The sequence below is a fragment of the Delphinapterus leucas genome, chromosome 6 (genome assembly GCF_059928025.1).
Source record: "Delphinapterus leucas isolate spDelLeu-1000000601 "Yukka" chromosome 6, BTC_Dleu_Yukka2, whole genome shotgun sequence".
Classification (NCBI taxonomy): domain Eukaryota; kingdom Metazoa; phylum Chordata; class Mammalia; order Artiodactyla; family Monodontidae; genus Delphinapterus; species Delphinapterus leucas.
This window is the reverse complement of record NC_143134.1, coordinates 50631075-50658440: the sequence shown is the minus strand read 5'-3', so window position 1 is coordinate 50658440 and position 27366 is coordinate 50631075.

Below are 27366 nucleotides of genomic sequence, written 5' to 3'. Positions count from 1 at the left end.
GGTCTTTAAATTTTTGGCTGCTGTTGTGTTTATGTGTTATGTTTGTTGAAAAGAATTAACCATAAAAAATAAGTAAGCGTCAGTTTGATTTTCGATATTAGAACTAAAAGGCCAAGTCAAAGCTGTCAGCAAGAGCAAGAGGCTTCAACCATAGAGGATGAAAGGCAGAGGAACAAAGACAACGTTAGAAAAACACCTGGTAATAAATGAGAGGTACGTACTAGACAGGTAAAGAAATTAACCTGTAAACATGTTTTTCTTCCAGTCAGCCTGTTGGGGTTGGCATTTATTTTTTATGTAAACAGTTAACTCTATTGAGATCAGAACACTGGGGCAGGCTAAGCTGCATATGACACAAAGCAGATCCAAGGTCTGATAAAAGAATGCAACCTGCCACATTGATAGTTCACCAAAAGGGCTCTTCTGATTGAACTCCTGTGTGTGCCTTCTGAAAAAGAGAGGAGAGAGTGGCCCCAGCCTTCCACACCAAGATCTAGCTTCCTCCTTTGCAGTTAGACAGAGAGATGGCAGTGCAGGGGGCAACCGTGCAGCATCCTGGGGACTCCGGAGCAACATGAACAGAGTCCAAGCCTTCTGCCTCGTTTTTCCCTTGTGCTTTGCTTAATGATGATACTTCTGGCCGTGATAATTAGTCATTCAATATTACTCTTATTGGCTTTTATCCCAACCCTCTTGCTGGATATTTAAAATAGGTTTTAACCAGCCTAACAACCTTGTGATTGCCATTAATTTACCTGGCTCTGAATCTGGAGGTGACCACACCAACATAAAAGGATCTACCCACCAGGTGCCAGTATATACCAGACACTGGATATCTAGGGATCCAAAAGTAATGAGGACACTCCCTTGTCTGGAAGAGCTCACATTCTAGTGGCAGAGTATCCATTTAAGCACGCCAACCGAGAGATTTTCATTGCCCACCTCACATTCCTCCCACAGTTGCCATGTCCCTCCAATCAGAACATTCCATGGCACCAAGCCTGGTATTAGTTATATATTTGTAATTTTCAAGCCCTGAAACCTGAAAGATAGTTAATTGAGGATGTGCCTCCCCACCGTGCCCCGGGAGGTTTCGTTTCCATAAGGGTACCAAAAAATCCATATTTAAAATAAAAACCCCCTGAAGGGTTTCTTGCCATCACTCTGGCTAGAGCATCCTGGTTCTTACCCCTCACTTCACTCTCCATCCCCAAAGCCCTGACTATTTGTGCTAGTTATTGAACTACCAGCCTCAGGGCCTGAAAATCATAACCATGGTCCTGACGCAAAGCTCTGCTCACAAAGACTGTTCAAAGCCATGGAATGCTCTGGCTCTTTCATAATTGTAAGAGATATTGAAATGAAGCACATTCTATTCTCTCCACAGGGAGAGTTTTTCCTTTTTTCCTCTTCTGTTCAAAGACTCCTCCTGGTACCCTGATAGCATAATAATTTGCTTTTCTCTCCTATTTATGCATGCTTGTGGACACAAACTCCTCTGTTTTTGTCCTACTTCAATAAAAATTATTGACACAAACTTTACAATGAATGGCCCTGATATAACTGATTGTTCTCCCATTGAGTAATAATACTCATAAAAAGAAATGGAAGGCACGAGAAGAATCAGAGAGTGGGCAGAAATTGGAATCGTAGAGGGAAACTGTTTAGCATTTATAACTTCCATAAACTTAACCTTGTATTTGTGTCAGCTACTTTATAGTTTTCCAATTTACTTTTTAATTGAGTCCTTTGTTTAGCCATGTTTGGAAGGTATAACTCTAACTCGTCTTTCAAAACCGCACCACTTTAGTTCAGTTCAATTGATTGTTCCTTGTATTTATTATTCTTGTGCCTAACATACATCACTTACCATTTGGCCAAGCGCAAATGCAATTTACCACGCATCAAGCCACTTACACAGCAGACATGCATTACTTAAGATTTTATTTGGAGTGATCTTCTCCATGTTTGCTGTTAGACTTGATCACTTCCAGCTACCATATTGTTTAAGTTATAAAGACAGAAGGAATGACCCAAGTGAACTGATTTACTTCTGACTGTATAGTCTAACCATGGGGTATGAGGTTGTTGTTAAAGGCACATAAATGTGAGTTAATTGAACCAACTTGGGGCCCAGACTCTCCAAAAATTCTACAGAAATGTGAAAATTGCCATTTCTGGCTTCCTTTTCAGTGTGGTTTACCAGAACTTCCCTGGAGTTGAAAAATCAAATTCTGGCTCTGCTACCCTCACATTCTGTGACTTTAGGCTCTGTTCTCCGACTTTGCTTTCTGTCTATTGCCTGGTCCTGGAATACCCAGAGACTGCTTCCTAAAGAGAAGTTTCACTGTCTTTTGCCAGAAAGGTGAATCAAGAGAGATTCATCAGTCCACAAGGAGGGGGACTGAGTGAATAGCAAAAAAGGGAGATGTGTGGAGCCAATAGGGAGTCTTTAAAACCCAGGAAAGGGCAGTTCAAGAAACTAGAGGTGGGGGGCTTCCCTGGTGGCGCAGTGGTTGAGAGTCCGCCTGCTGATGCAGGGGACACGGGTTCGTGCCCCGGTCCGGGAGGATCCCACATGCCGCGGAGCGGCTGGTCCCGTGAGCCATGGCCGCTGAGCCTGCGCTCCGCAACGGGAGAGGCCACAACAGTGAGAGGCCTGTGTACCCCCCAAAAAAAAAAAGAAACTAGAGGTGGGAGCAGGCAAACAGGTGGCATATTAATTCAGACATATAGGTCCTTAGCTCTATTTAAAGAGAATAGATATCTGTTGATCTTGGGTATCATGTTTGCCATTCTCAGTGCATTCAGAAAACCGGATGAAAGTTACATGGGAAGGCGTTTTCATTCAGTATTTAGCTGGGAGCAGAGGATGCCCTGATGAAGACAGCAGACACATTTCCTACCCTCTCAGGGCTCACAGTCAGAGACATTTTAAAGGACTATGGAGATGCAAGTTGTCACCATTGTTGTTAGTGTTGTTGAAATGAGATCAGTCCTGATTCCTCCTGCTAGAAAAGACTAAATTATTTTGAGGTTTTTAAGTAAATGCTACTAAAAGAGGTTTTGTCACTGGGAAGATAACATCTCATGGTTTTCATGGACTTTAATTCAAGCATTCATTCAGCTCCTAATTCTAATTCTAACCCACTCACTCAGAACATATAATCCTTCAGTCAGCTTCTAACTCTTAGTTAATGTCTATACAAATTAAAGAAATATATTTAAAACATACATATTTATCTGAAGACAGCTCTGATTTCTATTTATATTGGCAAGTCCCATTTAGACTTATGCATTCTTCCTATATGCCCATAGCACTTTCCACTTGTATCTATTATAGAGGTTGTCTGATTGTATTTATTATTCTTACTAGTTCTTTGAGGACAAAACTTATGTCTTAATCGTTTTTGTGTCACTGGCACCAAATGCAACTACCAGGCACCTACCATGTGACAGGCACTGTGGAAACCACTGGAGATACAAAGATACAGAGATGAGTCTTTTCCATAGTTCATAATCAAGTGGAGCAGACATATTTGCAAACAAATAATTGCAATAGCGTATTATGGGTTGCATCATTTAGCATGCTTTAGGCTACAAGTAACAGAAAAGTGCCCTTTCCATCTTCACTTCCCTTTCCAACTTTGCTTTTATTCTCACATTCCTTTCACTTCCCATGCTGAGGCAGAGATGCTGACACCTGAAGAAGCTGCGTGAGGAGAGGGTATGGCCTGGAAGCGGCAGAGGGGAGGGGACTGGAGTGCTTGGAAATTGAGCAAATAAGTTAACTGAGAGAGCAAATAAGTAAATACACTTAGGATACCAGAAGCCAGGTTTCTCACTGTCTGAGAAGGTATTTTATGAGCATGGAAAAGAGGAGACTAGAAAGGACCTTGAAGTATTAGACTGGGGTTTTAAGCCTCAGAATGAACTTGTAGCGTTCTTAATATACACATTCAGATAAATATGGAAATAGCAGCTGACGTAGATGTGTGAATGCATGTACATGCATACATATATATATATATATATATATATATATATTCCTAACTCTATTCTCTGAGATTGTCTAGATGCAGGGGTACCCTAGAAGCAACGATCACATTGAATACCCAGATGGTGGTTTCTAAATGACATCCTCCACTAGAATCTGGTGGTCATGGGGAGACATGAGGTAGACCCAAATAAGAGTCATACTGTAAAATGAAAGACCTATACTCTTTAAGACTGTTAAGGATGTGAGAGACAGGAAGAGATTGAAGACCTGTTCCAAACTGAAGGAAACTGATGAGACATGATAACTAAAGGAAAACATGTTCTTGGATAAGATCCTGGGTCGGAAAAGAATAAGAAGCATTACTGCTTCTTGAAGTAGTCCATGTATACTAAAGCTGGATCTTAGTAAGTGCCTCTGAGTTGCTATTTAAAGATTCAAAACTTTGAGACTATTAACTGTTTTTAGCACTTGCAGAAGTCTAGTTAGTTACAAAGTTTTCATTTCTTCTCGAACATTTTGTTGCCTTCATATGGATGAATAGCCAGTAAAGGATTTTTAATGGACACATCTGATTGTAAAAAAGACTGCTCTGTGAACATTCTCCCAAAGCCTCACTGCTAATGACAATAAAATGAGGTTACATTTATATTAACATCCAAATTACAATGGCTTAGCACCTCCACCAGCTACACTGCAGCCCAAAGTATACACACGCACTGTTATTTCTGAGTCTGTGCTCTTCTTGTTCTAGTTCTTCATCAAGCCTCCAGGCTATAATCCCTAGACATGATCTGCTGCAGCTCACAGGACACAGGAGGAGGTGGTTTGGGAAGTTGTGTTGGTCTCCCTAGGTCACTCAAGCCCAAGTCTGGAAGATAACTCTCCCTTGATTCTCAATAGCATCACTGAGACCTAGCTTGAATTTCTTACAAGACACTGGAAGTTTAAGCATAAGTGGAGGAAATAACATTACACGCAGTAAGGTATTCCTGCTACTAGATGTGATGCTCTGGGGGCCCATGGGCCCCACGCTTACGCTCAATGGTATCTCCTAAATTGTCCCGCTGCCTAGCTCCCAACCTGCTCCCAAAAGACTGACTCCTCTTTACCCTCACCACTACGTGTGCCATACACTCCCACAACCTTAAAGTCCAGGTCCATCTGCCCTGAAGCCCAGAGAGAAACAAGATTTTCCCTCCCTCCAATCCTTGGCCTGACTTCTCAATTCTCCTTTCTGTCTCTGGTTTGGTCTTTGTCAGAATAGTAGAACTTGCTACAAGAAAAACCCTGATCATAGACTTAACCTATGTCCCCAACAGTTGCAAAAGAATATGCTCTGAAATCTTAGTAAATTCCAGGTTAATATAACTGAAATAATGTGTAGGACACTGTTATGGACTGAATCGTATTCCTCCCCCCAAAAATATTCTTCCCCCTGGTATCTCAGAATGTGGCTGTATTTTGGAGAGAGGGTCTTTAAAGAGGTAATTAAGTTGAGTCATTAGGGCAGGTTGTAATCCAATATGACTGGTATCCTTACAAGAAGAGGAAATTTGGATACAGACACATACAGAGGGAAGATGATGTGAAGGCAAAGAGAGGAGATAGCTATCGACAAGCCAAGAAGAGAGCCCTGGAACAGATTCTTTCCTCGAGGTCTTCAGAAGGAACCAACCCTGCTAACACCTTGATCTCAGATTTGTAGCCTCCGGAATTGTGAGAAAATATACTTCTGTTGCTTAAGCCACCCAGTCTGTGGTTCTTTGTTACAGCAGCCCTAGCAAGCTAATACAGATGTCAAGTTTGAATTATGTCAAACTTAAGTCCAGCTTCCTTTTGGTCTTTCTTCCACCGGAAGGCAGAAGATAAAACTTTGAGTCTTAGTAGGTTCACGTTTTTTGCCAATGACTACTAACAGGAAAATGGAATTTTCCACAAAAATAGTTCATAGGCACAAAACATTCTAACGGTAAAATTTATATATAGAAAAAAAAAAGCATTTTCCTAACCCCCTTCCCCTAACTGCCTCCACCAAGAAAATAAAAGCCAGCAAACTCTCCAAGATAGATTCCTGGTTCAACCATAAATAGCCATTTTTTTTTATGTTTGCAGAGAAAATAATAAACTTCTTAGTGTGAAAAAATCTACCTCATGATTTTTCACAAGTACCTTTACAAATGTGTAAAAACATAACAGAATGATATGCCCCAAAGAGGAATTCAAATCTCCATCTCTTAACAAAGAGAAAAACAGTTGAAAACTTCAAAATGAAAACTATGCTCACATTCGACACACCAAGAAAGAACTGAAGTTGATTCAGGGCACTCCCTCTCTCATTCCATGGTGTGTGAGTTGTATCCAAATTACTGATGAATGAAATAAATGGAATGAGATGGAAAAGGAGGGTATTTATTTCATTCTCTGCTAAGAGAGTGAAGCTGCCCACGATCAGAGCCCAGCTTCCCTGAGGACCACCTTATTTCTCTCCAACCAAATTCATCCTTTTTCCTCGTGTCTTCCTCCTTATCTCAGTTTGCATCTCTTGTTTACTGAGTCCCCCACATCTTTCCCATTTCTTTCCTCTAGCTTTCATCACCGCCTTTTCCTTCCCTGCTGCTATATGGATGACATACCCCTGTTTGGAGTTGGAATGCTCTGTTTCTTGGATTCAAAATGACAGAAGAGCCATCAACACCTAGAGCAGCAGTGAGAGCAGTGTGGTAGGTAGACCAATGGTGGCATACGAGGTCATTTTAGGGAGTCCACAAATGAATTTTTAAATTTAATGGATTTTTAAATTTAACTGTACATTAGAAAAAATAGAACTGGCACATCAGATCTTTAAATCCTGACATAAATGAGCAGATGGCGGAAGAATTTTGAGGCTTAAGAGAGTTTTCCAGGTGACCCTGAAATCAAACCACATTAGATTTTATAAACCTAAGTGCTTTCCCTGACACATTTAACAACTGAAATAGTGCAGGTCTCCTTCCCATAAAGTCTCAGAGCACCGTGTACCTCTCCTTTACAGCACTTAGCCCAATTATAACCCATTCTTTGTGTAACTGTTTGTCATATGGCCATCTTTACTACCACTCTGAAATCGGTCCCATGACTGCTTGTTTCCTACTGTATCCTTTGATCTCAGCACATTCTTTAGTATATATTAGCATTCCTTAAGTGTTTCTAGAATAAATGCATGAAGAAATAAATGAATAAATAAAGCTGGCTCTAATTTGATGATATATCCATCACTTTCCTAAGAAGATTTCTGAGCAAACGAAGGAAACCATAGGGCTTCCCTGGCGGCGCAGTGGTTGAGAGTCTGCCTGCCGATGCAGGGGACATGGGTTCGCGCCCCGGTCCAGGAAGATCCCACATGCTGCGGAGCGGCTGGGCCCGTGAGCCATGGCCACTGAGCCTGCACATCCGGAGCCTGTGCTCCACAGTGGGAGAGGCCACGGCAGTGAGAGGCGCACGTACCACAAAAAAAAAAAAAAAGAGTGGGTTAAGTGCATAGTGCAGGGAAAAAGAACAGTGGGCTCAGAGTTGCAAGACCACAGTCTGAGCCTTAACTCTACCAATATCTAACTGGTTGAGTGACCTCTTTTTTATCTCCCAAGTCATTCCACCTCGACTGACCTTGCTTCCCATGTGCAGAATGAATAAATGTTCTCTAAGACATGTTCCTATTTGGGTGCTATGCAGTCAAGTCAAAATAGTTCAAGAAGAGGATCCTTAAGGCTGTGCCTTTCTTTTCCTCTTCCTGTGTATGTACGTGTTCAACAACTATTACTTAGGATTAAAGCTTCAATCAAACAATGCTCTCATGAGTGGAGAAGATGTCAAACATCTGGCTAACCAAAAAACAAAAAAAACCATCTAAAATCCTATGGGTTCTGTTGGTGGGAATATACCTGAAGCAGCCACTGTGGAAAACAGTTTGATCCTTCCTCAGAAAGTTAAACATAGAATTAATCAGCATATGACCCAGCAATTCCACTCCTATGCATATACCCAAAAGAATTGAAAGCCAGCATGCAAACAAAAACTTGTACATGAATGTTCATGGTAGCATTATTCACAATTGCCAAATGAGGAAACAATCCAAATGATGAATGGATAAACAAAATGTGGTTATATCCATACAGTGGCATATTATTCAGTCATAAAAAGAGATAAAGTACTGATACATGCTAAAACATGGGTGGATGAACCTCAGAAACAGGCTAAGTGAAAAGAGCCATACACACAAGGTCACATGTATGATTCCACTTATATAGGATATCCAGAAGAGCTAAATCTGTAGAGACAGAAAGCAGGTTAGTAAGAAGGACAGAATGAGGAGTGACTGCTCTACTGGATACAGGGTTTCCTTTTGGGGTGATGAAAATGTTTTAAAACTAAATGGAGGTGATGGTTGCGTAACATCGTGAAGGTATTAAATGCCACTGAATCATATATTTTTTTTTAATATGGTAAGCCTTTTTATTTATTTATTTATTTATTTATTGGTCATGTCATGTAGCATGTGGGATCTTACTTCCCTGACCAGGGATCAAACCCGTGCCCCCCTGCATTGGGATCACAAAGTCTTAACCACTGGACCACCAGGGAAGTCCCTGACCTGTATACTTTAAATGGTTAATTTTAGATTAGATTAATTTTACCTTAATTTTTAAAAGCCTATGTATTCTATTTTATAAAAATATACAGTAATGTTTTCAAAAACAGTCACTCAATATCAAATAAAAGCTTTTATAAATCTATGAAAATTGATGGTAAGAATTTTAGGCAGTAATAAACAATCTGCCACCCATGACTGTAACCTTCTGAGCTTTAAGATATGGACCTTGATATCATTACAGCCACCAAAATCTAAAATTATTCAAGCCTACTACTAATAATACCTATCATGTACTCACATGCATGAATTTAGAAAACCCCTCCAGAGTTGAATAATTTCCATCAACCCTCCTCCATGAATTACAAATGTTATATTCTATCAATGTGACTAATACAGATATATTAAAAACTAAGTTAAAATGATCCAAGAAACCCCTTACTTCCTTCATAAACACAATATATAAATAGTTCAAAACTCCATATTGGTCCCATATTCCTCTATTTGGACACACAAGGGATCTACATGACAAGCTGTAAAAAAGTAGATGCAGTTTAAAAACTCCAAACTTAGAAAAGCTATGCCTCTGACTGTGAAAGAGTTTTGCTTAAAAATAGTAGCATACTATTTTTAAGAGCTCTCCCCCATTCTCCTTCCCTTTGACATTGCCACACAATTCTCCTAGGAGCAGAGCTGCCATGATTTCCACATGCCAAGAAACCACCCTGGTGTGTAGAGACAGGCATCCAACAACAGGCTCACTACCAGTTTACCAAGCACATCCGCCCATGACCTTCAAGACCAATATCAAATGCAAACTTCACACTTTATAGAAATTGAACACAAATCCTCTTTTGAAACTTGTTTTCTTTTTTTTTTTAAATAAATTTATTTATTTTTGGCTGCGTTAGGTCTTCGTTTCTGCACGCGGACTTTCTCTGGTTGCGGCGAGCAGGGGCTACTCTTCGTTGCGGTGCGCGGGCTCTAGGCGGGCGGGCTTCAGTAGTTGTGGCACGTGGGCTCAGCAGTTGTGGCTCACAGGCTCTAGAGTGCGGGCTTAGTAGTTGTGGCGTACTGGCTTAATTGCTCTGCAGCATGTGGGATCTTCCAGGACCAGGGATCAAACCCGTGTCCCCTGCATTGGCAGGTGGATTCTTAACAACTGCGCCACCAGGGAAGTCCTGAAACTTGTTTTCTAAATGCTTGGTAAAATGACTTATTTGATCAGCTTGAGAATGGTTTTGGAAAGAGCATCGATATTTTGCCACATGACACATAATGTCACAATGTGGTACTTAAAGCATCAGTTCATGAAATACCTGTTAAAGAATAGCACCTGTATTATACTCCATATGTTTTTCTTTCTCTTCCCCCTTGCTTTCTTTGTTTTTCTTTCTACAAAAGCATTGCACGTTCACGTCAGAAATTTTGGAGATAACAGAAACGTGGAAAAAGGAAAAATCACTCAGAGTCCCACAATACAAAGGTATCGCTATTAACATTTTAACCACTGATTTCTAATCTATGTCTAATGATTTAGGAAAGTTTTGATATGCATTTTTCATTTTACTGTCTTTCTCTGCAACTGAGGTTAGTTTTCTTGGGTAATAAATCAGAATTGTTTTCATTATTGGACACAGAGTTTATGTTAAATGCTCAATAAAATATGTTTGGAATAGTTCAGGCCCTTTAGAGAAAAACAGCCTCTATCTTATTATAATCACCTCTTTGTAAATCCCAGCTTATATGTCAACTCCACGGGGAAATCTTCTTAATTCTCCAGATCAGGTTAGGCCCTCACTTATATGCTCCCATAGCATCCTTTGCTTTTCCCTCATAGCATATACCACAGTTAACCATCTGGATCGTTATCAGCTCTTTTCCGCCAACTAGAGTATAGGCACCCAGAAGCAAGTCACCAAGTCTGTCTTATTCTTTGCTATTCTCCAAAAATTAAGTGAGTTTCATTATGTAAAAGATATTTAGCTAATAGTGGATGGATGGATGGACGAATGGACAGATGGATGAATAGATGGACGGATGAATTAATGAACCAAGGAGCAAACTTTCTTAGGGATGCAATCTGGGACCATGACTGACTGAAGAGATGAAACTTGTGTGGCAATGTAATTGCATGAATAAGAGCTGAGTTTATACTGGAATGAGTTTATACCTCTTTGGTCCTCCTTCTCAGACACCAGGATCCTGACGCAAGACCCCTGTTTAGTGTAGAGACCCTGCCCAGGGAACATACCTGCTGTGATACATGAAGCAGTGGGACGTCAGTTCCGAACAAGATGGAGTCACAGGAACTGGATTTCCTTTCCACCTGAAACAACTACAAAAAAAAAGACAAAGTATGATTTTCAGACATTGGACAGGCAGCTTAAGACAGTGTTTCCTGAGACAGGGAAACTTGTGCAGTGAGCCCTATGAATGCCCCATCTTATTGCCTCCAGAGAGTTCTCAGGCTGCAGCTGAGGAAGGGAGAACAATGCAAGAGACACTGATGTTCTCCCTGAATTTTTTCATTCACAACCTCCAGGGTTGCCCATGTGAAATTCAAAACTGGCCCCTGCACATGGAGGGCAAGACAAAAATCAAAGAAAGAGGCAGACCACTTCAGATTGGTAGATGGCAGTTTTAATAAGCAAAGGAGGGCTTCCCTGGTGGCACAGTGGTTGGGAGTCCGCCTGCCGATGCAGGGGACACGGGTTCGAGCCCCAGTCCAGGAAGATCCCACGTGCTGCGGAGCGGCTGGGCCCGTGAGCCATGGCTGCTGAGCCTGCGCGTCTGGAGCCTGTGCTCCGCAACGGGAGAGGCCACGGCAGTGAGAGCCCCGCATACCGCAAAAAAAATAAATAAATAAATAAGCAAAGGAACTTTCATATGACACTTGTCTTGGGAGGCTGCAAGGCAAATACAACCCCACACAGCTCTCCAGAATCTTAAGAGTTTACATAGAAGCCTTAAAGGGCCTTAAAGTCACTACAGAGTCTAGATTGTCTCAACAACACAGGGCTCTTCCAAGACTGCACCTTTGAAGTGGCTCCTAGTACAGGACCAGTGCATGGACCATACATTCCAAGGACAAGGGAGGGGATGAAGAGTCTCAGACTGCCTGGGTCCAGCTTGTAGATCAACTGGCAGTCATGTCCTCCCGATGACCTCCTCCCACAGAGTTGAGGGGATGGAGCTTGTTGTCTTGAAAAGTCACAACAGTCAATGTTCACAGGGCAGAATACCAGAGAAGAGAGAAATACACAGAGATGGAACTCCAGAGATATCTGCAAAGGGTCCCCGTCAAGTCTTCAGCTGAGTCCACGTGAGTGAAGAAATTACCTGAGGCCATGGGAAGAATCACCTAGAGGGCGCAGAGGGAACAATCTAGAGTGCTCACACAGGACTAGGAATCATTCCTAGCCTCACAGGTCAAGGTGGAAAATCTTCATAATTCATGGGCAGTGGGTAGAATGTTCAGAAGGGTGGTGACTCAGTAGTGACGGAAAAATAGTCCTAAGTCTACAGGGTGCTCTGGTCCCACCATACCCAAAAGGTTCAAACCATTCAAGTAACTGTGTACTGTAACATAGCTCAATAATATTTACAAGAATACAAAAATATCCAGCACCCAACAAGGTAAAATTCACAGTAACCAGCTTCTAATAAAAAATTATTAGGTACGTAAAGAAGCAGGAATATATGACCCATAATGAGGAGAAAAGAGCAATGGGAGAGATAGTATCTGAGGGAAGAACCAACGTGAAATCCTGGCAGACCATCTAACGCTATCAGTAGAGGGAAAATAGGGTCTTAAACGCTAGAACAAACATCCGGATTTGCAAACCATCTCCACCATTTCTTAGGTGAATCTGACTCAGAAACCCATTTTTACAATGACTGGTTCCTCTTCTGTTTACTTATACTCTTATAAGGACTGAAAGAATTGAGAGAATGTTTAAATAAAGGCAACCGTAGATTTTCTATTTTGGATGTCCACACCCTCAGCACCTCTAAGGCTTCTCAAGAACACAAAAGCAAGCAACTCCCACCACTTGGAAATAAGAGACTGATATTTTGAAAGAAATGCTACAGTCTAATCAGTATTTGCCTCCAAAGCTTCCGCTTATCAGTCCTGAATTTTGGACTCTTTTTTCTTTGCCAGCAGTTTTCATAACATGATTCAAAGAGGATGGATTTTTCATCAATTAAGTGACATATCACATTGCCCTAACGTGTCATAAATTTCAAGGATTTCTCAATATCTTGTCATGATGAACCCAAATTTAGCAATATTATCAGACTTTGGCTCTACATATCAAGATACTTAATGTTTGTGCCAATAACTGAAATTTATCATTTCTTGAACTTAATGGGCCCAGTGCCATTGCTTCTTTCAGGTTGTTTCAGCAGGGACTAGACTTTTTGAAGTCAGTAAACCATTTCCTCTCTTGAAAATGAACTCCAACTGTTCTCTCTTAAGTTGCTTTCATGGCCAAACTATGGTTCCTCAGCTCTTGCAATGTGCTTTTTGGAAAAGGAATATTTTTTGGATTTTATTCACTGAGCACTAAATGAGTCTCTGAAGTGGTCCTAAGTGTGATAAAAGAATTACTAAAGCTATGAGTCCAAAACTAAGGACACAGTGACAAAAATACTCCTTGGCTAAATGAAACATGCCATACAAATATGTAGTGTCTATTAATGTACCACTCTTTTGGGGGACAGACGGTCCAAGAATTTGGTCAAAGGAAATCATGTCTTTGATACTTGGCTGCTATCCAACCCAGGTGAAAAGTCATTACAATCATGGGCAGCACTAGTGGAACAGGAGATGCAACATAGTGGATGAGGGAATGATGGAGAAAGATTGAAATCAAAGGGCAGATCAATGAAGGAAGAAGTAAGCCGAAAGCATGAGGAGTTATGGGAAAGGGACCTACCTATATGCATCCCAAATTATAGCATCAGTGAGAGAGAACAAGGGAACACAACAAAGTGTTAGGCAGAGCTACCTTTTGTGAATTTTCCATGGCTCTGAAGACCCACATGGCCAACAGAGTCAACAAAGAGGTCAGGGTGCATGGCTTCTGCTATGGTCCTAGCAATGAGTTAGGACCTTGAGTGAGAGAGTAGTCATGACCATCATTCTGACAATGTGTGGGTTGATAACACCTAATTAGGAAAACCACAAGATGACTGAGGACCATTTAAAAGGCAATTCAAGAACAAATATGGATTTTTAGCAGAGGCAGAATGAAGACAGAAACAAATCCTAACATTTGATGAATCACAATGGGACCAAAGAAACCCAAACTTATGCATGTGCATGTACACACACACAGACACCTTACTACACTAGGACAGAAAGTCCTCAAGTTGAAGACCTATTGGCTGCTAAAATTGGCTTTTCATATAGGATTCTCTAAAATCTTATGGGGAAAGAAAGTAGCCAGAGTCAGAAGAGTCTTATTTTGATAGTCATATGTGCCAATATGCTTATATCTCAAGAAATGGTGAAGTTATATGGTCCCTTCTTCTGACTTTAAGACACAAACTGAATGAAATTCAGTGGAGACAGGAGAGGGAAAAAAGTAGCAAAAGTAGGAAACAAGAGATTATTTCTCACATTTTACTATGTCTCTCTCACTAAACTATAAGCTCCAAATGGTAGAGACTATGTTTGCTTTGCTAACCACTGAATATATAGTGCCTACTACAATTCCTGGTGTATAGTAAGTATTCATTGAGTATTTATTAAATAAATAAGGTTGCAGTGTTATACAGAACAACAGAAGGCCATGATAAAAGCCTCAATCTTCAAGGTAGAAATAATATTGGAAGTTGAATTAGTTAGAATTAGTTTGGCTCTGAGTAAAAGAGAAATCCAAAGTATGGATGGCTTAAACAAGGTAGAATTTTATTTCACATCCACATTTTTAGGAAAGTCTGGATGTAGGCAATGCTAGGGGAGGTATCATGTTTGCACAAAGTGGTCAAGGACCACTGTCACACCCTCCTCTGCTATCCATTAGGTCTGGCCCTTCTCCTCAAGGTCCAAGATGTCTGTTAGAGCTCCTGTCATTACATCTTCATTCCAGGCAGAGGCAGAAGGATAGAGGGAAGGGAAGGGACGAAAAGGGCACATTCCTTTATTTGATAACCCAAACAATACTTTCAATCACACTGATTAGTCAAAACTTAGTCACACTTAACTACAAAGGGAGGCTGGGAAATTCAGTCTTTTAGCTGGAAAGTAATGTTCCAGTTTAAAATCTGTAATCTTTTATGAAGGAGAAGAGGGATAATAGATACAGGGCATTTTCCACCATAATGTGAGTATCAATTAAAATCTTCTCCAGAATGAAAGGAGAGAAAATAGAAATTATTTGGCATTGAGACTCTCTTCCCATTTGTTCAATATTTTGGGGAAGCAAATTCTCTTGAAATACTTAAGAACTGCAAAAATTATTAACCAATTGACAGACCTCTCAGCCAACAAAAGATGGAAGAAAAGGAATAGACTTTTTCCCCTTTGTTCCATTTAAAAAAAAAAATCTCAGCAAGGACTGCTTGAGCTCAGAGAATTGTCCACCTCCATGTTTTTACTGTCAGTGGTCTGGGGATGTGTCAGTTTGTGGAAGCTGGAACTAGACTATTCTATGCCCCTGCCAGCCCTCGCCCACCCCCTCCAATGACACAACTTGCCTGTACCTCAAGATGTTTTTTCACTGCTTCAGGGGAAAAAAAGATAATTCCAGCTCACCATAAGGCAGGCATTCTTGAATGGCACATTTACTGTTGACCAATAAAAGACCAAACCAGTTACTGTGGTAAAGACAAAACTGACCTAGAGATCATGATAATAGGTTCCAACTACTATTTGTTTGTTTGTTTACTCATTTTTTTCACACAGGATTTTAGCTGATGGTATCAAACTAAATATTGCTTAGAAAATAAAACCACTACAAAGAAAAAACATTGAGGCAATATCTTGAGTCTGAAATTTTTAATTACTATCTGAGGGCTATTTGAAATGTGAAGTCATGAATCAAAGAGAACTGAAAGGATTTTTCAAAAAATAAAAAATGGGGCTTCCCTGGTGGCACAGTGGTTGGGAGTCCGCCTGCCGATGCAAGGGACACGGGTTCGTGCCCTGGTCCGGGAAGATCCCACGTGCAGCGGTGCGGCTGGGCCCCGTGAGCCATGGCCGCTGAGCCTGCGCGTCCGGAGCCTGTGCTCCGCAACGGGAGAGGCCACAACAGTGAGAGGCCCGCGTACCGAAAAAAAAAAAAAATACTAGGGTGTTTGGGTGGAATGACAGACTTCCTACTTTGAGAATACATACACTCAGAGGGTTAGGATGGGAGAGTAGGGTCTTAAAAAATTCAATCTTGGTGGGTTTCCTCCAGGGAAAATATTCAATGCACTTCGCAAATAGCTGATCAGAAATTGCACTAGCCAAGGCACTAACTCAGGGACCTAGAAGCTCTCTGATGAGCCATGCATTAACTCTTTAGTTTCTGGATTGTGAAGAGGATCGCAGGACAGGGTTGAGGCTCAGGTCATTAAATATTGGCCAACCAGAATTTTAACAGCGTGTAAGGCTGTCCTGGGGCAATCGATCTGAATATCAGCCCCGTTCTCCTCTTGCAGGCACTAATGAAGCCAGGCCCACGATCATCATGCCCACATTCTTGCTCTCCCATATCATCCAGCTTCAGAGGGTCACTTAGCTCTTGTCACTTTGTGGAAATGGCCACCCAGTCCTCGAGAGAGTATTCAGGAAGACACAAACCCTACCTCTCTCTTTAGATCATTAATCCTAGTCACACTGGAAACATCAGGTGGGGAACAAGAGTTTCCATGTAGTGTCTGGTGTACCCATATTCACGCAGGACTAAACAGAAATATACAGCAATATCACTGGAAAGGAAACTCAGAAAATTGAAATGCTACTCTTACTTTAAACAAGTCCTTTTCTGATTATACCTTGGTCTCCTCTGGACAGGTAAATTGGATTGGAATATGCTCTAATGTCTTCCACCTGCATATTTAAATCAGTGTCACTTTAATTCTGACTTACGAATGTGTATGAATAAGATTATGAAATTATTAAGTGGGAAAAACACAACAGAAAGACAGGCTTATTGGTGACACCAATCACAGTGACAAGATACAGTGGCTTGTTTAATTATTTTAAGAAAAATCAGATTCTCTCTAATAGCCTTCCATATTTGATGTTTTCTAATACACAGTAATTCTTCCTCTTTTTTACCTTGTAGATTTTCACTTTTAATAAAAAGTCTTCTTATTTAAAGATTTTGGAAAGGACAAAAGCTAAAGAAATTTAGGTTTACTTCCTATTTTATAATTAATAGGTCTATTATTATGTCCCTGGCTTGTTCTCTCATTCCTCATGTTACCCCTTCCCCTTTCTTTTAAATGTCTCTTTCATCTGAATGCGTTTCCTATCAATCATTTGTTTTTTTATTAAGGTAAGATTCGCATAACATAAAATTCACCATCTTGCCATTTTAAATTGTACAATTCAGTGGCATTTACTATATTCACAGTGTATTGCATCACCATCTAATTCCAAAATATTTTGATCATATCAAAAAGAAATCTTATACCCATTAAGCAGTCACCCCTCACTCCTAGGTCCTAGCAACAGATAATCTGCTCTCTGCCTCTATGGATTTGCCTATCCTGGACATATATAGGATATAAAAGGAATCATACAAGATACGGCTTTTTTCTGTCTGGCTTCTTTCATTTAGCATAATGTTTACCAGGTATATCTATATATTAGTACCTTTTTGTAGCTGAATAATATTCCACTGTAAGGATATACCACATTTGTTTATCCATGGATTGGTTGCTGGACATTTGTGTTGTTACCACTTTTTGGATATTATGGAAAATGCTACTATGAACACTCATGTAGAAATTTTTGTTTGGACACCTGTTTTCAATTCTCTTGGGTAGGTACCGAGAAGTAGAATTGCTGGGTCATATGGTTATTCTATGTTTACTTTTCTGAGGAATCATCGAAGTATCTTCCACAAGTGCTGCACCATTCTACATTCCCACAGCAATGCACAAGTGTCCAAATTTCTCAGCATTCTCACCAACACTTACCATTTTCCATTTTTGTTGTTGTTATAGCTATCCTAGTAGGTATAAAGTGGTATTCACTGTGGTTTTGCTTTGCATTTCCCTAATGACTATTGATGTTAAGCACCTTTTCATGTGTTTATTGGTCATTAGTATATCTTCTTTGGAGATAAGTCCTTTGCTCATTTCCAAATTGGGTTGTTTGCCTTTTGTTGTTGAGTTGTACCTTCCAATCATTTTAAGCCAAAATGTTTTAACATTGGCTTTTCAAACCAATGACAAAGTTGCAAAATGAACTATACAAAATAAACAAAGCCTAGACTACTTGCCACACCCACTAAAACACACGCCCACACCAACACCCGCCCACAGTCATTTTGAATTTTGATTTTTGAATTCTAATATGCCCATCCAGACAACAGATAAGTAAGTTATTTCTAGGGAAAATAATTTTTTTAATTAACAGAAAGGAAAATAATTTATTCATGCATATATTTATTCAACAAATATTTCTTGATCATTCTGCTAGGCATTAGGATGACTGAAAACATTTGTGGTAACACTGCATCTTTATACCTATATCCATATAGGAAGATGCATTATAAAGGGGGGTTGTACATGAAAGCCATGTAAAGTATGAAGAAAAGCAATTATAGGAAAAACTTAATTCAGTTTGCCCAGAGTTTAAAAGAAAATGAAATTCCCAAATGACTTAGAGACAGATGACTTGTGTTTTATCTTCCTTTGAAAAAGATACTATGTTAAACAGGAACAATGTCTCCCACACCACACACAAGGATATATCATCCAAACTCACTCATACAATTGAATTGATAGCTACTAATCAGGAGGCCTGAAATGTGTATTGTTCCTTCGCATTACTGGGGATAGCTCCAGAAAGAATTTGTGGAAAAGTTGGAATATCAAGAAAATTTTAAACTCAGATGTTAAAATGTGATTCCAAGTCGCTATTTTTGGATGAAAATCTAAGGAAGAAATCTATGAAACAAAGAATGTGTCTCCACAAGGTGAAAATAATATATTCTGATTCTCAATGCCTGAATTTGTGGAGAAGTGAGGCATTCACTTACTGAAGTGTACAGGTATTTAGGACGTGCTAAATAAGAGGTAGAATATAAATATAAAATTGGTAGTATGGAGTAGTGGTTTAGAACACAAGTTTGAAAATCAGGCCGAGTTGGATCTGAGAACCTCGTGTCACTTACTAGGTTGCTCATCCCAGCTTCAAGACCAGCCTCCTGACTCAGCTTTGTGATGCCGGCGCCGGGACTCTGTGAACCAGCTTCCAGCATCGCCCACTACCCTCTGTGAAGCTCCGCCAGCAGCGGGTACTAGAGGAAGACTGAATACCTGGAGGAAGGAAAGAAACCTGCCTGCTCCTGTCTGTTTCCTTTTGGTTTCCTGTTATTGTCAGCACCACCACCTTTGAACCTCAGAGGCAGCACTACTTGCAGTAGGAGAAGTTGAATTCAATTGAATCCAGTTTGCGGGTTTTTTTTTTTAACACTTGCTGACCAGTCCCACCAAATTTTCCCGAAGACACAAGGACCAGCTGTCTGCCCCCTCTCCTCAAAGGTGTGGGTCCCAGCCCAAAAATGAGCCTCCTCCAAATTTCTGAGTTTTAACAATTCCAAGATTTTCCTTCACTTCCCAACCTAAAAAGTGATAGTGGATTCCTGCTAGTTCTCCCTTCTGTGATACCTTTTTTTTTAAAATTGAAGTATAGTTGATTTACAGTGTTTCCGGTGTACAGCAAAGGGATTCAGTTTTATACACACACACACACACACACACACACACACACACACACACACGTGTGTACATCTCTTCTTTCTTCAGATTCTTTTCCATTATAGGTTATTTCAAGATATTGAATATAGTTCCCTCTTCTATCAGTAGGACCTTGTTTATTTTATAATAGTAGTATGTACCTGTTAATCCCAAATTCCCAATTTATCCCACCCTCGCTTTCCCCTTTGGTGACCAAAATTTGTTTTCTATGCCTGTGAGTCTAGTTCTGTTTTGTAAATAAATTCATTTGTATCATTTTTTGGATTCCACATATAAGAGATATCATATGATATTTATCTTTCTCTGTCAGACTGACTTCACTTAGTGTGATAATCCCTAGGTCCATCCATGTTGCTGCAAATGGCATTATTTCATTCTTTTTTACGACTGAGTAACATTCCATTGTATATATACACCACATCTTCTTTGTCCATTCATCTGTCAACGGACACTTAGGTGGCTTCCATGTCTTGGCTATTGTAAATAGTGCTGCAAGGAACACTGGGGTGCACGTATCTTTTCGAATTAGAGTTTTCATCTTTTCTGTATATATGTCCAGGAGTGGGATTGCTGGATCATATAGTAACTCTATTCTTAGTTTTTGAAGGAACCTCCATACTGTTTTCCACAGTGGCTGCATCAATTTACATTGCAGCAACAGTGTTGGAGGTTTCCCTTTTCTCCACACCCTCTCCAGCATTTATTATTTGTAGGCTTTCTGATAATGGCCATTCTGACCGGTGTGAGGTGGTACCTCATTGTAGTTTTCATTTGCGTTTCTCTAATGATTAGTGATGTTGAGCAGCTTTTCATGTGCCTGTTGGTCATCTGTATGTCTTCTTTGGAGACAGTGTCTATTTAGTCTTCCTTCTCTGATATCTCAGTGCTCTTTGGTTGCTTTTTCAATTCTCTAATAACCTCTAACAATTGTTTACATTCTCTCTGTTAAAATAACTGACACGGCTTCTGTCTCCTGATGGGACCCTGAATGGTATGGTTCCCCAGCTGCCAGCTGGTAGCCTTCTGGTCCTATTCCTCTCCAATAGGACTGGGAGTTCTCAGAGTTGCTGCTGAGAAGCTGGTTTCTATCACTGGGAAGCCAGCAGCCTCCAAGGTGTTAACATACTAAGAAACCTAATCTCATGCACTCTCCTAACCCTTGTGTGAATCAGTGTGACTAAAGTCTCCTGAAAAAGACACCTTCTGAAAAAAGGCAAATTGAAAAAGACATAGAGTCAATTAGTGTTATCCTGGGGTGGGGGTGGGAGCAGGGATTGACTGCAAACATGCATGCAAGGGACATTTGGGGAGTAATGCATAAGTTCTAACACTGGATTGTGATGATGGTTCCATAAATTTACTAAAAATCGTTGGATTGTACACTTAAAATGGATGAATTTTAGATGTAAATTAAAGCTCAGTAATGCTTTTTTTTTGTTTTAATCAGCCTTTTAAAACTAACATAAATGAACTTTGTGATCAAGGCCTATCATAGAGTGAGATGGTCATTTACGCCAGGATTCTCATTCATGAAAGACCTCAAATTTTGACATCCAGGCTTGTTCATTCCCAACATTAGTTATTAAAATATAACCACAGTTTTTGTGACTCTAGGCCTCTCCACAACTGAGCTGTTTGTCTTCAATGTCCAGTAAATACTTACTAATGGCATAGGATTTCTCTCTTTGGTATCTGAACTTATCTCTAAGATGTTCCAAGTCCAAAGACTTGAAAGGCTAGGAGCCTTGGAAGACTTGGTAGGCTAGGAAAGTTAACACTTACTAAGCCTATCCACCATGGAACAGGCACCAAATTCTTTGCTTTACATCATAATTTAAGCTTAGTTTTACAATAATGATACCTATGTGATGGGCATTCCAAACCAACCATTTCATAGAGAAGAAAACTGAAGCACTTAAAAGTGAAATAACTTGCATAAGATGATGTACTCAGTAAGTAGGATGGTTAGATTTATTTATTTTTTTAATAAAGTTATTTATTTTTGCCTGCATTGGGTCTCTGTTGCTGCGTGCAGGCTTTCTTTAGTTGTGGTGAGCGGAGTTACTCTGCGTTGAGGTGCATCAGCTTCTCATCGCAGTGGCTTCTCTTGTTGCGGAGCATGGGTTCTAGGCACGCAAGCTTTAGAACTTGTGGCACGCGGGCTTCAGTAGTTGTGGCTAACGGGCTCTAGAGCGCAGGCTCAGTAGTTGTGGCGCACGGGCTTAGTTGCTCCGCAGCATGTGGGATCTTCCTGGGCCAGGGCTCGAACCCGTGTCCCCTGCATTGGCAGGCGGATTCTTAACTACTGTGCCACCAAGGAAGCCCTAGATTTAAAATCCAGCTTTTTGCACATGAAATGACATTTTCATGAAAACCTTGGTGCCTCTTTTCAGTGAGGCATTTCTGAGGGCAAAGAGAGAATTCTACAGGGTATGCCTTTGAACAAGAATATCAGTTAAATCAATTTAAATAGCAAGTTACTGGGGCTTCCCTGGTGGCACAGTGGTTGAGAGTCCACCTGCCGATGCAGGGGACGCGGGTTCGTGCCCCGGTCCGGGAAGATCCCACATGCCGCGGAGCGGCTGGGCCCGTGAGCCATGGCCGCTGAGCCTGCGCTCCACAACAGGAGAGGCCACAACAGTGAGAGGCCCGCGTATCGCAAAATAAAATAAATAAATAAATAAATAGCAAGTTACTGTTTAAGACTGTATGAATTATGAACTTAGAAATCTTTAAGAAGGTCTCAAATGGTAGGTGACCCACAGTGTATTTTACATAGGTATTAGCGGTAGGTATTTCTCCCTAGTTTCTTTAGGTTCTTTTTGATTCAAATGCTTGGCAAAACTTTGCATTATGTTGTTTTATAATGTTCTGTGCTGACAAGTGGTAAACTCTGAGAAAATTCATTTCTTTTATTCCAAACCTATAAAACCAACATTGTGCACTTTTGTCTATGGTAGCCCTGTGCTCCTGGCTACATGTTTAAAGTTGGTGCTCCCCTGGGGTTGCCCAAGCCAAGACAATCAACTTCAAAAATACACCTGAAGACAAAACACATTTTTTAAATTGAGAAAACCAACAGAAAGCAGAAACAGTATATTTTAAAACACACATAGAATTTTTTTTTTAATTATTAAGGGAATTCATCAGAGCTTGTTTTGTCTTTTTTTTTTCATTGAAATGAACTTTGCCGTATTTTAAAAGAGAAAAAAAAAAATCAGCTGAAATAATTTGTTTGTGGTTCAAGTCCAGTCATGGCAGAATTTTAAACAGAAATTTGAATATAGGTCCCCAATTCCAGTATTTTACAGAGAATGTGAAAATTTTTAATATTTTACCACAGAAAAATGGTATTTATCTTAAGATAGCTATCCCATAATCTGATTAAAAACTGATGTTAAAATTGAATCTCCATCCTGTGGCAAGAGCATAAAGGCCAAATCCACTTGGTGCTTTGGTTCTTGAAAAGGTCACAGTGATGACAGAATTGCAATGGCATACAAAAGTTTACATTATCCACCTTGGATGAGGGACATAATGGCACAACTATAGTTGTGAGGTTCAACTAAGGTTATTTCCACTAAGAAATAAATAACTTTTTAAATGAAAATACTGTCAAAGTTTACCTCAGAGAAGTTGGCTAAGGAGTTGAAGAGATAAAGGAATTTTTACTTTTCATATTATATTATTCTGTGTTTAAACTTTAATGAAAGTGCTAAAACTTTTATTTTATCATGGGCATGCATTGCTTTGTTAATGAAGGAAGTAATTACTTTTAAAAAGGATTATTTCAAAAGAAGAAACAAAAAATGACTTAGGAAGAGTCACATAATTTTTAAAGAAATTTTTCATTACAGATGGATAATGTCACCCCAGGAGACATATGCTCCCTGGGGTAAAAGTACAATTATCAATAAAAGCAAAATAAGAAGCAGTTTTAATGCCTAGAGGAAAAAAACACAGAGTGTGTGGCCTGGGGCCTTTGAGTAAACCGGTGATACTCAAAGTACCCACCACCATAAGATGAGGAACCTGTGCAGAATATAAGTTAAAACACAGCTTCCTTCTATGAGAAAATCTTGCTATAGAAAATCAATCAGTCAGTCAGAGGAACTGAAAAGTGTGCTTAATGACTAAGGTGATTTACATTCTGATGCAAGTTGATCACAATAGCTGGGCGACCAGAGACCTCAATTTGAGTAGCTCTGGAGCCTACAAACTCTAGAAAAGAAACGGAAGGAGAAAGGTTTAGGCTGTGAGTCAGTCAGGGCTCAATGGAGGACACAGAAATCACTCTAGACATTTCAAGCAGAAAAGGATTTAATACAGGGAATTCAGTGCACACAGAAATGTTGGAAGGCTAGAAGCAAAGGTGTCAAGTCAAAAAGGCACCACTTAGCCAAGCTGAAGAACTTCCACCATAGCTCCAGCCCAGAGATCGGGAAGTTATAATTACTGCCACTGCCACCACCGCTTCCTAACATTCATGGAGCTGGTGACTAGACAGAGGGCTGCTGAGTCTGGTCAATGCAATCAACTCTAAGCCTTGATGAGCTTGCTTGCCAGCTGACAACGACCTCCATCTCTCCTCTGCCTCCCAAATGTCATACCATTGCATCTATCTTACAACCAGAATCCTAGCTTCAAGGAAGCCTGCCAAAGGTAGTCATTAGCTTTTTGGTCCCTGAAGAATAAGGATATGTATAGAAGACTGCAGGAATAGAAGTCAATACTAATTGACTCTATCTAGCCTGATAAGAGATGTTTTGTAAAAATGAGTCTTCAAACATAGGAAGGACATTATTGCAGAAGAATAACTAAACATATTCTGAGTAGTGCCTGAGGGCAGGCTAGAACACTTGATGTGCCCTGGTGTATCTCCCCAAGTGGGTGTTCACTGGGATCCACATCTTTGGGTTAGGATCACTTCTGCTTCGAATATGTTCATTCTGGGGCTCAGGCTGAAAGAGCAGTGGCTATCCAGGGCATGATCGGCTCATGGAGATGAAGCCAAACTACACAAGCACATGTAAGCCTTTGCTCACATCACATCTACCAACATTCCATTGTCAAATGCAAGTCACATGACAAAGTTCAATATTAGTGGTCCACCCACAATGGAAAAGCACTGAAATACTACACAGCAAAGGGATGCACTATCATGGGGATAGTGATAGTAAAGAACTGGGACCAATTACCCAATCTACGACAACTTCCAAAGTCTTTTCTAATGGTACCATTCTGCATTCTATAATTCAATGATAGAGATTCATGAAAATATGTGAACTACTTCAACTCTCCAGTTATCCACTTTCTTGCCCCCGCCAAAACACAGATGACTAATCTCAGCCAAACCTATCCTTTTCTTAGCCCTTTCTATCTCAAAGGAAGAGTTTTCCCTCTCTAACCAAGACCCATTCTCAAGTTCTGTTCTGAGATTCAGCCCCCAAGTCTCAGAGACTTTCATTCATCCCTAGTCCCTCTTATTCTCTCCTAAATCTTCACCCTGGCTCCTTACCCAGATACAATCAAGCATTTGACTTATTATATTAAAAATAAAAGCTTCCCCATGGCATTATATCTCCTCTTACACTCTGCAGCACTCTGAAATCTGCCCACAACTGCTTACACAAAGAACAAAGGGATATTTCGCCAAGTTTACTGTTTATTGTTGGATGCTTTGGTAAGGCACAAGAAATAACATTCCCGTTCCTGCCTGAGTTCCATGTCAAACGAGAAAGATGAAAAAACATGAAGGTAATATTGAAGAAATGTGGCTTAGATGTGAGAGCCAAATGCACCTATCAACTTCCCATGCCCTCAACACCAGTCAATGTGAGGATAGTTTGAGTCTGCAGGGCAGACACACTTCACCCAGGTTTCTGGCTTACTGTTATAGGTAGAAGAGGAAGAAGAAGTGTTCAAACTCCGTCCTACTCCATGGTTAGTTTTGTTAATAGATAAGTGCCAATGGAGAAAAATGGACCAACGGCAACAACCTAAGACCCAAGAAAAAGATGTAGGAATAGTAGTAAAGTGATGGGTAAATTGCCCCTCATGGAGACTAAAGGACTGGAACAGAACCCTCTAAGAGTTACTTTCTGGGTCTTTAACTTGATTGAGTTCTCTGGGATATTTACACTATTGTTCCTTCTGGAATATATACACTTCCCTTCCTCTGGAAAGCTTTTTTCCCCTTAATTTCTCAGAAACCCTCATTTCTAGGCTTTCCTCTGAATACTCTGATCCGTCCTATTTCATCTCTCTGATGGCAGTGATCACAGGGATACTACCCTGTTTCCCCATTCTGCAGTGTCCCTTGGAAATCCCATCCGCTCCTGTAACTTTCACTTTCACTCATGTGCCCTAGACCCATAGAACTGGATATTTATCTGCCTACCAGCCATTTCACCTCAAGGATGCCCATCTGCATGTCAAATGCAAAAGGTCAGAGCAAATTTGCCATCTTTTCCCCGAAGCACGCTTTCTCTTCTATTGCCTCTGCCTTTGTGAGTGGCACTAATATTCACCCAATCTTCCAGGCCAAAAAACTTAAGAAACATCCTGACTCCTCTCTCTTCTCTCCCTCTCTGCCCTCTCTGCCACATTACGAGGTCCAGTGGACTTCATTTCCTAAATGTCTTTCAAATCAGTCCCCCCCCACCTCCGTTTCTACTTGCCTTGCCTCAGTTGGAACCCTCTGTATGCTTTCAAATCTAATTTACTGTAATAGTTCCTCAAATACTATGCCCAATTTCAACTCCTTTAGAGTTGACATCTTTTGCTTGGGGTTGTTTCTTTTACTTTATTTTTATTTTCTTTTTTTCCTATCTAACATCAATTACCTCTTCTTTTGTTAGCAGCCTCCCAATTTGGCTGAATGGATATAAGGTACCAGTGTGTTTTCTTTTTAAAAAATTCTTTTCAATCGGTGATGTATGTGTGATGTATACAGCAGGTCCCCAATGGCTGAAATATTTGAGTAACCAGAACTGTCTATTGTTTAATAATGGTGGTGTATAGAAAAATTACAGGATGTGTTAAGGGTCAGGGAATTAGAAAACAATAAAGGATTTCCTAAGAAAAATAAATCCATCAAACCAGAGGATCAGTGATTCTTTGCCTTCTTCTTCCTGGTCACTAGTAATGATTTAATATCCTCAGGGCTCAGTTGTGTAGCTTCTGCGGGTTTTGCATCAAGCGAACATGGTTCCTTTGAGTAGTACTGCATCTGTTACAATATCCAAGTTAGTGAAACCCACTCCATAAGCTTATGCTATACAAATTTGTGCTTTCTTTTGTGTGTAACTCCCCCTGAAACACTTATCTATCAAAGTAACAGTTACCTTAGATGTGTTGAAACCCACCTAAACATAAAGTGTTCACTTTAGTCTGTCACACACTGCTTCCTCCACCTTATATACTAGAAGGAAGTCCTTTGGTTTGAAAGCTTTGCCAGTGCTTGAGAAAGTAAATCACTTTCAAGTTCAGGGTGAATATTTTCAAAAGGATTTTACAAAGCGTTTTAATGACAACACTGTCTCTCTTCCCCCAACCTCTGCTCAAACCTGATTCTGAACTCTTTAAATTCAACACCAAGCTTAGATTTTTATTTAGGCTGTAAGAGCTGAACGAATTTTTGTTTCCATCTCAATCTCACCCACTCACTTTATAGCCAAAGAGACAGAGACCAGGAAAGAGCAAAACAGTTGTTCAAGGTCTCGATATGTTTGACATGACTGAGATTTATTTCCCTAATAGTCTCAGGATTTTGAACAGCAGGGATTTCTCTAACCCTCAGACTATGGCA